Genomic DNA, 13,532 nt, shown 5'->3' with positions numbered 1-13,532 from the left:
TCCTCACCAGGACTGTTTGTGATCTGCTGGGATGCTCATCCTAGGGGCTGCAGGCCGGTGCTATAAGAAGTGACAAGGGTGGCCCGCAAGCCCTGGTGTCAACACCCCAGTAAAGGCTAGAGGGTGCTGCGTGGATGCGGCTCCCTGCTTGGAGGACCGCCTAGCCCACCCTGTGATCACAGCAGCCCCTCATGAGCTCCAAGCTGCAACCTCCAGGAAGAACAGGATCCTGAGGCTGGGGAGGTTGAGGCCAGGTCAGGGTATGGGGTACCCAGGGTAGGAGAGGCAGCAAGAAACTGCTCAGCCTCCACCCTTGAGCCTCAGTTTCCTCACAAAGGCCCTGGCCCCCAGCAAAGGACTTGATCTCACCTCCTAGCTGGCCAACCTCCCAAATCTCCTTTCTCACGTGCGGGCCTCATTGCGTCCCTCAGGGGACAGGGCAGAGCCCACCCGGACGTCCCACGGAGAAGCTGCCTTTGCCGCAGCCCCCACCCTGGAGCTCTGCACCCCGTCAAGTACACCCCACTCTTCAGGCAGGGAGACTGAGGCCCTGCCCAGATCCGCCCCGTCTCAGCAACCTGGTTCCTGCCCAGAGCCCGGAGTGGGGGCTGTGTGGGGAGGGGCTGCCAGATGGCCGTAATCCCATGTCAACAGGGGCTTAGACACCTGCTCAGCTCCTCGCCACCCCCTCGGGCCTGCGCCGCATTCTTGGCTTGCAAGGGGCTTTCCCCACTTGGCTGGAGTCTGGGCCTCCCACATTGGGGTGGGGGCACTGTCTCCCCGCCCCGCCCCATCCGAAGCACAGACTTCAGAGTCTGGTCTTAAAGGCCAGGCCTGCCGCTGCCCGCGCTCACTGTCCTGCCACGGGTCCAGGCCTGGGAATGGGCTGCGCACTGTGGCAAATCACACGAGTGAATTTTCTGGACAATTGGGGCTGGAGAATGGTGGTGTCTGAAGCAGCAGCCTGGGGCTGGGTGCGGAGGCTGAGGCCCCCATTTGGTGCCGAGCTGCGGAGGAGGGATGGCAGGGGGTCTTGGGAAGGGGTCCACTGCTGGGGCAGAGGGTCCCAGGACTGAGCTCCGGGGTGGCCAGGTCAGGTGGGCAGGGCCTGGTGGGTGAAGGCTGTGGGAATGGTGAATGGGGCAGGCAGAGCTGGAAGCCAGGGCCCTGTGGAAGGAGCCAGGACCGGGGTCTGTGAGGCAGGAGGGCCCAGTGCCCACGCGGCTGAGGCTAGCTCTGGGACAATCTCCTGATGTGGACATGGGTCACATCTGGAGCCAGGCCCTTGGAGGAACTGGAGCTTCGAGTTGTAGTTGGAGCTGGGGTCAGCTGGGAATGAGGGCAGGGGTCAGGCGAGCCTCAGGGGTGCGAGCTTCTTCCCATGCTAGGACCCCTGCTCTGTCTGTCCAGGTGACCCTCCTCTGCCCTGCACTGTGGCCCACAGGCCTGACTCGAGCCAGCTCGTCCACTTAGGAAGCGCAGCCCCTGGCCACAGCACGTCCACAACCAGGACTGCCCCGAGCCAGGCCCCACCCTGGACCCCTGTTTAGTGGGAGCCAAGCCAGGTAACACTCAGGCCCTCCCACTCAAGGTCTCCAGGACACTGAGTCCACGTGGGTCCCGGACATTCCATTCCGTGGGTCCAGCCTGCAGGGGTGCTGAGGGGGTGGGGGAGGAAGGTGGAAGCTGGTTCTTGCCCCGGCCCAGCACCTGGCCCCCTGCCCCCACCCCGCCCACCCTGGAAGGCCCCCTCCTGGCTCCCTTCTTTCAGAGCGGGACAGGCCTTTCAGGGCTAGGAACTGAGGGCCTGGATTTCCATGTCAATGGCCAGGCAGGCCCGCCTGGTAAGCTGGTTAACAAGCCCCCAGCCCCATTGGGGTGTTAACACAGGCCCCATTCTCCGGGCCCAGCCTCACGGTTGCCATGGTGCCTTGCGTGGCCCTTTGGGCTGCGGCTAATCCCTTCCCTGGGCCTTTCATCCCGGCTGTCCCACCCCGGGCTGGTCGCTGGTGACTTGGCCATGCCCAACAAGGCTGGTTTCTCTCCCGGGGTCAGGGGAGGTCATAAATCCAGCCCCCATGGCCCCCAGTTCCTCGGCCCCGGTGCTTTGTCCCCACCACTGTCCCCATATCCCCGGCCCTCCCGCTCTGGGAACTCCAGTGGCAGGAAGGGCGTTCGCCAGGTGGTCAGCCCCTCTCCCTGAGGAGTGAAGGGTCCCTGGCCCTACCCTGGCTCTCTCCTCCACCCTGGTCACTGTCACCCCTTATTCTCCCTCCTTCCCGCTCCAGCCCTTCCAGGAACGAGCCAGGCTTATCCCTCAGGGCCTTCACTCCAGTCTCCTCGTCCTTGGGTTGGGAGCTGCGAGCTCTTCCCCGTCCCGCCTCCCCGAAAGTCTCCCATGGAATGACCCTTCCTCTCTCTGAGAGGCTGCAGGCCCGGCCCTCCGACTCCTGTGGCACTGTCCCTTCTAGCATTCCATGAGGATCACGTGCTGTCCACCCCAATCCAGGGGGCAGGCCTGCAGCACCCAGGACGTGGCTGGCCCGTGGCAGGCCCCGCCACTCTGCATGAAAGATAGCAGCTCTCGGCCAAGCGCAGTGGCTCACGCCTGTAATCCCAGCACTTTGGGAAGCCAAGGCAGATGGATCACCTGAGGTCATGAGTTTGAGACTAGCCTGGCCAACATGGTGAAACTCCATCTCTACTAAAAGTACAAAAAATTAACCGGCGTAGTGGTGCACACCTGTAGTCCCAGCTACTCGAGAGGGTGAGGCAGGAGAATCGCTTGAACCTGGGAGAAGGAGGTTGCAGTGAGCTGAGATCGTGCCATTGCACTCCAGCCTGGGCAGCAAGAGTGAAACTCTGTCTCAAAAAAAAAAAGAAAGAAAAAGAAAAATAGCAGCTCTCAGCTGCAGAGGTAGTGTGGCCTGAGGTCAATGGCAGCCAAAGAGTTGGTGACCCCCAGGGTCCAGGCTGACCCGACTCCACCTTCAGGCTCTCACCTGAGCCAGCTCCTCCCTGGCCCCAGAATCTCACCTCAGAGACCACCTTCCCTCCCTCCAGCAGCGTCTGTTCCCAGAAGACAGGATCCTCGGATCCTGGAATTCCAGGCCAAGGTGTGATCTAAGGTCCATCAAATAGCCTGGATTCCAGCTTCATGCTTGCTCCTGGGCCCTCCTCGCCTGCTGCCTTCTGCTTACCTGCCTTCCAATAGGGAGCTCACCATCTGGGTGGTTCAGACAGGGAGAAAGTGTCTCCTTGGGTGTTTGCTTCCAGATCTGGGCTTGGGCTTGGACGGCCGGGAAGCATAGCTCAATGGGCTTTGCCCCTGCTGGTGGCTCCCAGCCTTGGGGTGCAATGGGTGACTGCTCGCTCTCAGCTCTCAGCTCCCTGGCTGGGCTGTGGGTGAGTCATTGTTAGCCAGGGCCTAGGCCCTACATACCCAGGCATCCGCTGGAGGTGCAGTGCAGAGGGGCCCAGCCTGTCCCCTGGAAGTGAGGTGCAGAAGCACCCAGCCTGTCCCCTGGAGGTGGGGTACAGACGGGCCCAGCTTGTTCCCTGGAGGTGGAGTACGGGGTGCTCAGTCTGTCACCTAGAGGTGGGGTGCAGGGACCCAGCCTGTCCCGTGGAGGTGGGGTGCAGAGGGGCCCAGTTTGTCCCCTGGAGGTGGGGTATGGGGGGCTCAGCCTGTCACCTGGAGGTGGGGTGTGGGGGACCCAGCCTGTCCCTTGGTGGTGGGCATTGGGGTCCCAGCCTGTCCTTCTCCCCACAGCTGGGCGCGGACTGAGGGCTGCTCACAGCTTTTATCGCCCTTCATTGTCTCATGGAAATTTCGTGGGGTTGGAAGGACAAGAAGTGGTCCCATTTGGCAGCTGAGTAAACTGAGTCTTAGGAGGAAAGGCTGGGGCCTCCTGGGGGAGGCAGAGGCTGACGCTGATCCTTTGGGTCCTGCAGCTAGGGGGAGACAGCCCTAGCCCATTTCTCACTGACCCCCTCTCCCCTCGGGATGGCTCTCGGACTCCTGCGGCCTAGACACCCACGCCCAGGCCTCCTCCCACGAGCCACTGCCAAGGCCTTCAGCTCCCTGAGGCCCACCCTGCCAGGGGTAGCCCCGAAGGTGGGGGCCATCTTGGGGGGGCAGCTGAGCCACGCTGGGGTGAGGGGACAGGAGGTGCAAAATGTGGTGAGGGTGCTAGGACCCTGGGAAGTGGGCGGAACATGGAGGTCATTTGGGGTGTGGGGTGTGTGGTAGGGGGTGTGCTGGCTGGGCGGGACCCCGGGAGATGGGGGGAGCGCGCAGGCCATTTAGGTGTCGGGGAGTGTGAGGTGAGAGAGGCCATCTGGGGAGAGGGTCACGGAGGCCACTGGGCAGAGTCGGAGGAGGAAGCGCCTGCCAGCCTCAGTTTCCCCATCTGCCACAGGGGCTGAGGAAGGGTCCAGCATCTCTAGGGCTTCTCAGGAGGTCTGACAGCAAGGCCCCCCATACACCCCCCATTGGGGAGGGATGGTCAGGGGCCGGGACAGCAGGAAGAGGAGAGTGGGGGGAGGACAGGCGGGGGAGCTTCTCCCTGCAGTCCATGCGTGGGCGAGAGCGAGATTCCAGAACTCTCCGGGGAGACTGTGGAAGAGCCGCAGCCGTTGTGCTGTCTTAGCCTGCGGCTGCCCCGACCCTGTGCTTCCTGTCCGGCCTCCCTCCCTGAGACCTTCAGCTGACACATGGTGGGGGTCTGACTCCTCTGCCGAATGGGAGACTTCACAGCCCGGAGAGGACAAGACACTTGCCCAAGGCCGCACAGCAAGAACCCACGGCTATCTGCAGAATCAATGCATGCATGCACGAATGAATGAATGAGGGAATGAATGAGCGTCCTGGTGCGCCGCTGTGTGAGCTGTCTGTGCCATGGGCTGACTCTTGGAGTAGGAGAGTCTGCTGCCCTCGCGGCTGTACCTGGGGGTGGTCTCCTGTCCCCAGGTCCTGTCCTGAGGTGGAGGTGGGCAGAGACAGTAAACTTGCCCACAGCCACCCCTCTGGCTGTGGTGCTGGCACAGGCTGCACTGGGGGTGCACGGGTCTGCTGTTGTGTGGGCACCTGCAGCCGTGCCAGGTGGTGAGTTGGAGCAGGCCCACCCACATGGAAATGGGCCCAGCCTCCTGCCTGCAGGGGCCCGAGGCCCCCAGCCCCCAGTGCTGCCTTCCTCCATCCACCCCCAGCCAATCCTCCCGCTCCTTGGCACCCACTAACCTCACATGGTCTTTCTTTAGGCCTGCCCTCTCCGAGGCTCAGTTTCCTGGCTGTGGCAAGGCAGAGAAAAACAACCCCTTAGGGCACAGCTGTGGGACTCAGAGACCCCGTGAAGGGCACAGGCTTGGTGGAGGGGGTCTCACTGGGGAGTCAGTGGGGAGAGGGCTTGGCCTCCAGGCAGGCAGAGCTGCGTTCAAGCTTCTGCTTCTATTTTAAAACCAGTCCCGGCCGGGCGCGGTGGCTCAAGCCTGTAATCCCAGCACTTTGGGAGGCCGAGATGGGCGGATCACGAGGTCAGGAGATCGAGACCATCCTGGCTAACACGGCGAAACCCCGTCTCTACTAAAAAAAAATACAAAAAAACTAGCTGGGCGAGGTGGCGGGTGCCTGTAGTCCCAGCTACTTGGGAGGCTGAGGCAGGAGAATGGCGTGAACCCGGGAGGCGGAGCTTGCAGTGAGCTGAGATCCGGCCACTGCACTCCAGCCTGGGCGACAGAGCAAGACTCCGTCTCAAAAAAAAAAAAAAACAAACCAGTCCCTGACCTAAACCATGTGCCCATGGCCAGGGCTCAGTAGCGAACAAGACAGGCCAGGCCCCGGCGCATTGAAGTTCCAAGCACAGCTGGGACAGCCAGACAATTATAATGGTAATGGTAAGAATAACAGTGGCCTGGCACCGCACCCTCGCCGTGTACCACAGCTGATGCCTTGTGTCATCTGCACAACACCCTTCAAAGCGGGCCTTCTAGTTATTCCCATTTTACAGCTGAAGAAACTGAGGCACAGAGAGGTTGTGCCACTCACCTAAGGCCACCCAGCTAATAACTAGCAGAGGCAAGATGGAAGCCGTGGGAGTGTGGATCCAAGAGGCAGATGAACTGGGCTGGCCAACGGCCTTGAGCAAAGCACCCAGCCCTTCTCAGCCTCGGTTTCCCCCTGAGGTTCTGCTGCCAAACCCAGGGCAGGTCTGGGAAAGGGCAAACAGGGAGTCAGCTTGCAGAGCTGTGGGACCGTGGGCCCCAGCACCAGGAGTCTCCCTTTCAGGACCTATGAAATGAGGTCATGGTCCTGACCCCTAAGGAGGACGGCATGGCAAAGGAGCTGCTTGGAAGCCCCTGGCCTGAAGCCCACCAGCCTCACCTGGGCCCATTCCCCCCACCAGCTCGAGCCAGGGGCTGCAGAGAAAGCCTCAGGCATGAACATCATGGGGGCGGGCACAGGGTCGTGGGAAGGGGCTTCTAGGGAGGTCCCTATGGACACACCTGGGCAGCCCGGCCTCCTGGGGGCTGTGGGAGAGGCAGCAGAGCCAGCCCGCTCAACGGCAGGGCCACAACTGCCTGTGGCCCCTGGGGAGTGACCCCCCTCTGGCTCCACAGAGGCGAGGATGGGAAGAGGCGGAGAAACCGGCTGTGCGGGACACCTGAGCCCCGGACCAGGCCTCCCAGGGGGCGGCTGCCTTGGGGCTGAGAGGCAGAGAGGAGGTCAGTTCCCACCGCCTCCCCGCGGAGGCCCGGGAGGAAGCGGGTCAGCAGGTGGTGGGCCAGCTGGGGCCTGGGCCTGCCCCGACCCGCATCTGCTGGGCAGGGGCGTCCAGGCCAGTGTCTCCTGGCCTCGGTTTCTGGATCGGTCACTAGGGACACTGTCCCTCCCCTCTCTGGCCCCTGGGAGCAAGGCTGGTATGCAGGGCCCTCATCCCATTTCGCAGACGGGGACACTGAGACCCCCGGCAGGGCTCAGGGGTGATGCAGGACTGTTCCCAGTTCTGCCGCTTCCAGGCCGCTTGTCGGGGCCGAGGAAGGCATCAGCAGGTGGACACTCGGAGACCCAGCTTCAAATCGCGGTCCTACCACCTCCGGGCTGGGGGAGCGCCAAGCCTTGGTTTCCACATGGTGTAAACAGCGCTTCGGAAGATCAACTGAGCCTGCGCTTGGCACCGGTGATTATGGGGTGAAAAGCACCTTCCGGCTGGTGGAGCGAGTGCTGGAAGCCGGGACTCGCTGGCTTAGGGCCTGGTGGCTGCTGGCCCGGAGCTCATGCCCGGACCTGAGGGCTGGAGGAGAAACATCCTGCCCGTGAGTGGGCCTGGCATGGCGTCTATGGTCTATGTGTGCCCCTCTGGGCCTGGCGTGGGGTCTACAGCGGGCCTGGGGCTAAGGGGTTGCCGGCCCATCTCTGCCTGTGTGTGTCCCTCTGGGCCTGGCGTGGGGTCTATGGCCTATGTGTGCCCCTCTGGGCCTGGCGTGGGGTCTATGGCCTATGTGTGCCCCTCTGGGCCTGGCGTGGGGTCTACGGCGGGCCTGGGACTAGGGGCCCATCTCTGTGTCTATGTACACCCCTCTGTCTCTTGTGCCAGGCAGGTTCCTGGGTCCCTAGAGTTGAGCAGGAGGCACAGGGCGAGGCGTTTTCTGTCCATTCTTTTCACACAGAGGCAGGGACCACAGGCCGTGTTCCTGGTGGGCAGGCACAGTGCTGGCTGCTCCTTGAGTCTGCACTCTGCCTGTACCATCAGGCCCCAGGCCCCCAACTTATGCTTCCCAGCCCTCCTCTCTGTCCCCTAACTTATACATGCCAAGGGGGGGGTGCCATGGCTCCCAAGCCCACACGGATGAAGGACAGGGGAACTGGCTTAGCAGTGAAAGAAGACCCAATTTCCTAGATTCCTGGTCTTTTGGGGTGTCGTGGGTTGAATAAAGGCCCCCAAAAAAGATGTGCCCGAGTTCTAACCCCTAGAACCTATGAAGGGGACATTGTTTGGAGAAGGGCTTTTTTTTTTTTTTTCCTGAGACGGAGTCTCACTCTTGTCGCCCAGGCTGGAGTGCAGTGGCTCAATCTCAGCTCACTGCAACCTCCGCCTCCTGGGTTCATACAATTCTCCTGCCTCAGCCTCCCAAGTAGCTGGGACTACAGGCATGCGGCACCATGCCCGGCTAATTTTTGTATTTTTAGAAGAGTTGGGGTTTCACCATGTTGGCCAGGCTGGTCTCGAACTCCTGACCTCAAGTGATCCACCCGCCTCAGCCTCCCAAAGTGCTGAGATTACAAGCATGAGCCACCACACCCGGCCTGGAGAAGGGCTGTTTGTAGAAGTAATTAAGTTAAGGATCTTGAGATGAGAGGGCTCACAGGCTCAGAGAAAAGACTGTGTGAAGATGGAGGCAGAGATGTGGGGAGGCCTTCCTAAGCTGCCCAAGTCTGGCGGGCAGCCTCCAGACATCGCGGTGGGATGGAGCGGACAGAGCAGACCCTTCCTGGCTTTGAGGGAAACCAGCCCTGCGGGCACCTTGATCTCAATTTCTGACCTCCCAGACTGAGACAATGAATTTATTTTGTTTCCAGCCAAGTCTGTGGCCATTTGTGAAAGCAGGGCTGGACATTAACTTAGGGGGACAGCAAGAGGTTTCCAGAGCCTGGGAGGGAGGGGTGAGGGCTTGGGAGAGGGGCCCAGTGGGGTGCCACGTGGGAAGCCCTCCCCTAGGGGCAACTCCACGGATGGGTCCCTGAACCCCAGCTCAGGCTTCTGCTCATTGGCCAGGTGGGTTGTGGAGGTGGACTCACAGCAAACCAGGCCTCCCGGACCCCGTTCCCCAGGGGACCAGGTCTGGCTGGGAACTCCTGCAGCCCGGCCACAGGATGCCTCCAAGCCCCCACAATCCCGTGCACTGGACAGGGATGAAGGGGGACCTTTTTCTCTCCCCTGGTATTCTGTCTCTGTGAGGAAGGTCATCCCCTCATCCTCTGCACCGCCCAGCCCTGGCCCCCATCCCCCTCAGACCTGGGAGCCCCCTGAGTTCTCTCTGGAGCTTGGCCCATGCACACGAGCACAGCCTTGGCTTCTGGCGGGTGCTGCTCAGATGCTCCTTGAGCAAGGGAGTGAGGGAGCCAGCAGCTCATCTGGCCCCAGGGCCTTTGCACCTGCCGTTTCCTGCCCCAGGATGATGTCCCCAGGCACCCTCCATGTCTCAGCCCATGCACCCGCTTGTCCGGCCCTCCTTGGCTACCCAGGCTTGCCAGGCATTCTCCACCCACTTCTCGCATGTTATCGCGGGACCCCCTCGTGGAGTTGTTTGCTGGCCCTCTCTCTCTCTCTGCTGGCTGCCGGGATGCTGTGAGCTCTAGAGGGCAAAGCTGGGTCTGTGTGGCTCCTGTCCCATCTCCAGCATCCCACATCACAATGATATTTCCAGCTGCAGGAAGGGGAGGGTTCGGTGGCTGCTCGAGGCTGTCCGGGGTGACCCTGAAGATTCTCCTGCCTGAATGGCCCATTCATCTGCCTGATGCTGGCCTCCCTCTACCAAAGGCCTCAGCAGCAGCTGCCTCTCAGCCCCCAGCCTCTGCCCCATGACTGGAGGAGTCACCAGGCCTGGCCCTTGGAGGACACACCCAGCCCAAAGGCCCTCTGCTCCTAAAGCAAAGTGCAATGGGGCTCAGAGTGGCCCCCCAGCAAGAAGCCCCAAGAGGATTTCAGGGCAGCCATAGTTACAAGTGCCCTGACCTAGGAGGGGCACTCCTTGGGGTCTGGCCCCATTCTGCCAGAACTGGCTGTGTGCCCCTAAGCAGATCCTGTCTCTGGGAATATGTCCGCTGGGTCCAGGGAGCAAGCAGATAGCCTCCTTGCTCCACCTGCTCTGGAGACAGAGGCCACCGGGGCGACAGCAGAAGTCACGGAAGGCTGCCTGGAGGAAGAGGCAGTCACATGTTAGGATGAATGCAAAAGCTGGGGGAGCTGACCCAGCCTCGGAAGCCCCATTTCTTGAAGCAAAACCTTCCTGATGGGGTCCAACCTCCTGTCCAAGGTTGCCGCCACTACGCTGGGCAGGAAACGTGTTAGGGCCACGCCCCAGCCTGAGCGAGGCCTGGCCTTGGCCTCCCACCTTGGCCTGTTCGTCTTACCCTCATCAAGCAGGAGGCCAGCCCGACCCGCCTCCTCCTTCCGGAGTCTCCAGCTGTACAAGGGGAAGGAGCCGTCTCCGGGCTGCCGGGACGGGCTCTGGGTGTGTGCACACAGGGACACACGTGTCCCCACACATGGCCGGCCCACGTGTGCACGGTGGCAGTGCGCCATGCTCCCCACGGGCTCACCCGTGCTTCCGCACACACGCGTGAAGCACGTAAGCACCGCACGATCACAGGCCCCTCTCGCCCTCCGAGGCGTGTGCCGGCCGGCATGCATCCTGCTAGGGGATCTGAGTCTCCGTCGGTGACATATTCCATTTCCTGCAATAGCCCCAGAATGCCCCAGGAGTAATGACGAACAGAGCTCCCTCCCACCCTCGAAAGACGATACACTATGTGGACACCTCTGACTGGGCCACCAAGAGGATCGCAGTTGAGCTTTTGCTGAGCAGGGCACAAAAGCCATCAGGAGCCAGTCTTGGGGGCTACAGCTGGGGGTCGGTGACCTTGATCAGACCCAGGGAGGCCAAGAGGAGTCTCGCCCAGGTTGCACCGACAGCCCCACTCATTCCACACCTGAGTCTCCAGAGGGGGAAATGCAAGGCCCTGCAGTTAGGACATGAAATTGTCAGCCTGTCCCCATCCTGCCAGTGGGGATTGGCCTGTGGTTTCGTCAGCCGCCAGCCAGCGGCCGAGGACCAGCGCTGCAATCTGAGTGGGGGCCTGTGGGAGGATGCAGCTGAGGGGAGCCGTGAAGCTGAAGAAACTCTTGAGAAAGGTGGGAGGGGCCGGGGCAGTGCCAGGGCCGCCGTGCACACCCGTGCAGGTCGTGCACTGATCAGCAGCGCACACCTGAGATCCAGCCCGTGCTCTGCTCGTTGGATTGTAAAGAAGCAGTGGCTCTTCCCAAGCAGTGGCCCAGGCAGCAGGCGGAGCATCTGGCAGGCGGGGTCCACGCTTTCCCGAGGCCCTGTACTGGCTGTGGCTGTATGTGCACACGTCTACATGCCTTGCAGGGTGCCCAAACGGCCCGGAGGAGGCCAGGGCTCCCATGGGCAGGGAGACACATCCCTCTCTGGGCTGGGAGGCTGTGGTTCCCAGGCCATCACAATGGCCACACAACAGGGGCCCCCAGGGACGGAACCTAATCTTGAGCTATTGAAGACCTGAAAGCCGTGGCCCCTGGCCCGAGCCAGCAGACGCGCCTGCCGGCCCCACCAGGGACACCTGATCCACCGGTCGCCGGGCCACAAAGGGGGACACTGTCCCCCTAGGGCCGCCCGCCCCACCAACAGAGACAAGGAGGAAAACTGGGTCGCTGAGATAGAGTGACAGCCATGGCAGGTGGGGATGAGACACGAGGGAGGGGCGGCCACCACTGGGCACAGCCCAGCCTCTAAGGATGCCCCAGGCCTGAAGATCTGCCCTGGGTGGGGGGCCTCAGAGCCTCAAGGAGGGCTCAAGTGGCTGCTGGTTTGCAGGGGGTGGGGTGGAGGCTGGGGTGGGGGGCGCAGCTGAGACCAGAAAGAAACAGCTAGGACCCCACCTGTGGCTGGAGACGCAGCCAGGACAGGGGACTCTCCAGCCAGAGAGACACCATGGGCCAGGTTGTAGGGGGGCAGGCCTGGACGGGTCCCCAGGCCCCACCTCGCTGAGGCAGGCCAGCCAGCTGCCCAGTCCTTGGTCTGGGCATGTCCAGCTTTTGCTCAGTCTCCCAGCGGGGCAGGGCTTTCCGAGGGGTCGCAGGGAGAAGCAAGCCTGGCCAGAAAACCACCACGCCTGAAGGTCCACCTTCACCCCCTGGCACCACCAAAGACCTCGCCCAGGGGAAGTCTTGGAGCCTCAGCCCCTCAGAACTTTGGGACTTCCTGGCATATGGGAGGCACCCGGAGGGGTGAGCCTGAGGGGTTCACTTTCAAGGGTGGCTGGAGACATCTGCTGGCCATGTGGGCCCGGGGCCTCCACCTTCCCATCTGTGAAATGGGACTTGGACCTAGACGCTCTTCAAGGTCCCTTCTTCCAACTCTTCCAGCAAGAGCCAGGTGCAGGAAGCTCAGCTCCATTCCGTTGGCATCTGGGCTGAGTACCTTGTGGGTGCCTGGCTGTGCCAAGGGCTGGAGGGAACCCAGGAACAGGCAACATGTGCAATGGAGGAGGGAGAAGCAAGGAGACTTCCCACAGGGGTAGAGATGCTGAGCACTCCAGGCAGACCCAGAGGGGCAGCTGGAGTGTGGGAAGCCTGGGCCTGGCAGGACCTAGGGGGTTTAGCAGGCAGAGTGGGCCAGGGGGTGGCCCGAGAACGCCAGGGACAGAGCCAGCCCTCCTAAATGGGCAGTGGGGCGCCAAGGGAGGGTGGCAAAGCCGAGCCCCATCTCTAGGATTTAGGGGCAGCCCTCAGAGCCAGCTCCTACCCAGCTCCAGCTCAGGACAAGCAGTGGGCATGGAACTGAGATCCAGGAAGGCCAAGGTCCAGAGAGGTTCGTGGGCTGCCCCGGGCGACCTGGGGGTGATCTCAGCCCTGCCTGGAGATCCCCAGTCCTACTGAGTCAGCCACCAGGGAGAAGATAAGGCACCGCCAGGCTCTTAAGGAGCCTGACGTTGCTGTTGGGTGAAGCGGCCGCCCAGAATGACCTCAGAGGTTGCCGGCGCTGCCTGGCATACTACCCTGCCCGTCTCCACAGCTTCCTCTGGCAGTGGGTGGATGTATAATGTCCATCCACTACCAGAGGGTTCACCGCACCACAGCCCTGCTGAGCCCTGCTGAGCCCCCGCTGGGTCTGCCCTCCCGGGTACCCCAGGGACAGGGAGGCCAGGCACGGGGGATGCTGTGCAGGTTGGACAGTGGTGACGGTGGACAGAGCCACTCCCAAGAGTGTTAGAGACCTGGGGTGGGGGCGCCCGGGCAGACCACCCTCACCCCACCCTGTGGGACCCGGACCAGCTCACTTCCCTCTCTGGGCTCAGCTTCCTCATTTGCAAAATGAGGCCAAGAGTCATACCCGGCCGGGCCTGTGACCCTGGAGCCCCCTCCAGCCTCCTGCCCCACTCTGGCACCAGTCCTCCCTGCAGCTTGCAGAGCAAGCGGGATACTGTCTCCCCAAGGTACAGCCTGGGGGGCTGTGGGAGGTGATGGGAGCAGCTGTATTTGAGGGCAGGCTCCGTGGGGGAGCCCCCCAGTGTGGGGACAGGAGGAGGGACCAGGGAGTGTAACCTGGCAGCCCGCAGCAGTTCCGGCTGCTGCTTCTGTCAATACAGCCTTCCTGTTTTGGAGATTAAACCCCGGCTGAGCAAATAGCTTTCCAGGCAGCCCCTCCCTCCACCCCAGCCCTGGCCTTGTCTTCAGGTCCTGAGGCTGGGACCACCTGGAGGCTGTCGGGGTGGCAGTGGGGGTGCTGGG

The sequence above is a fragment of the Chlorocebus sabaeus genome, chromosome 28, assembly GCF_047675955.1.
Source record: "Chlorocebus sabaeus isolate Y175 chromosome 28, mChlSab1.0.hap1, whole genome shotgun sequence".
Taxonomy (NCBI): Eukaryota; Metazoa; Chordata; class Mammalia; order Primates; family Cercopithecidae; genus Chlorocebus; species Chlorocebus sabaeus.
Note: the sequence above shows the minus strand (reverse complement) of the source record.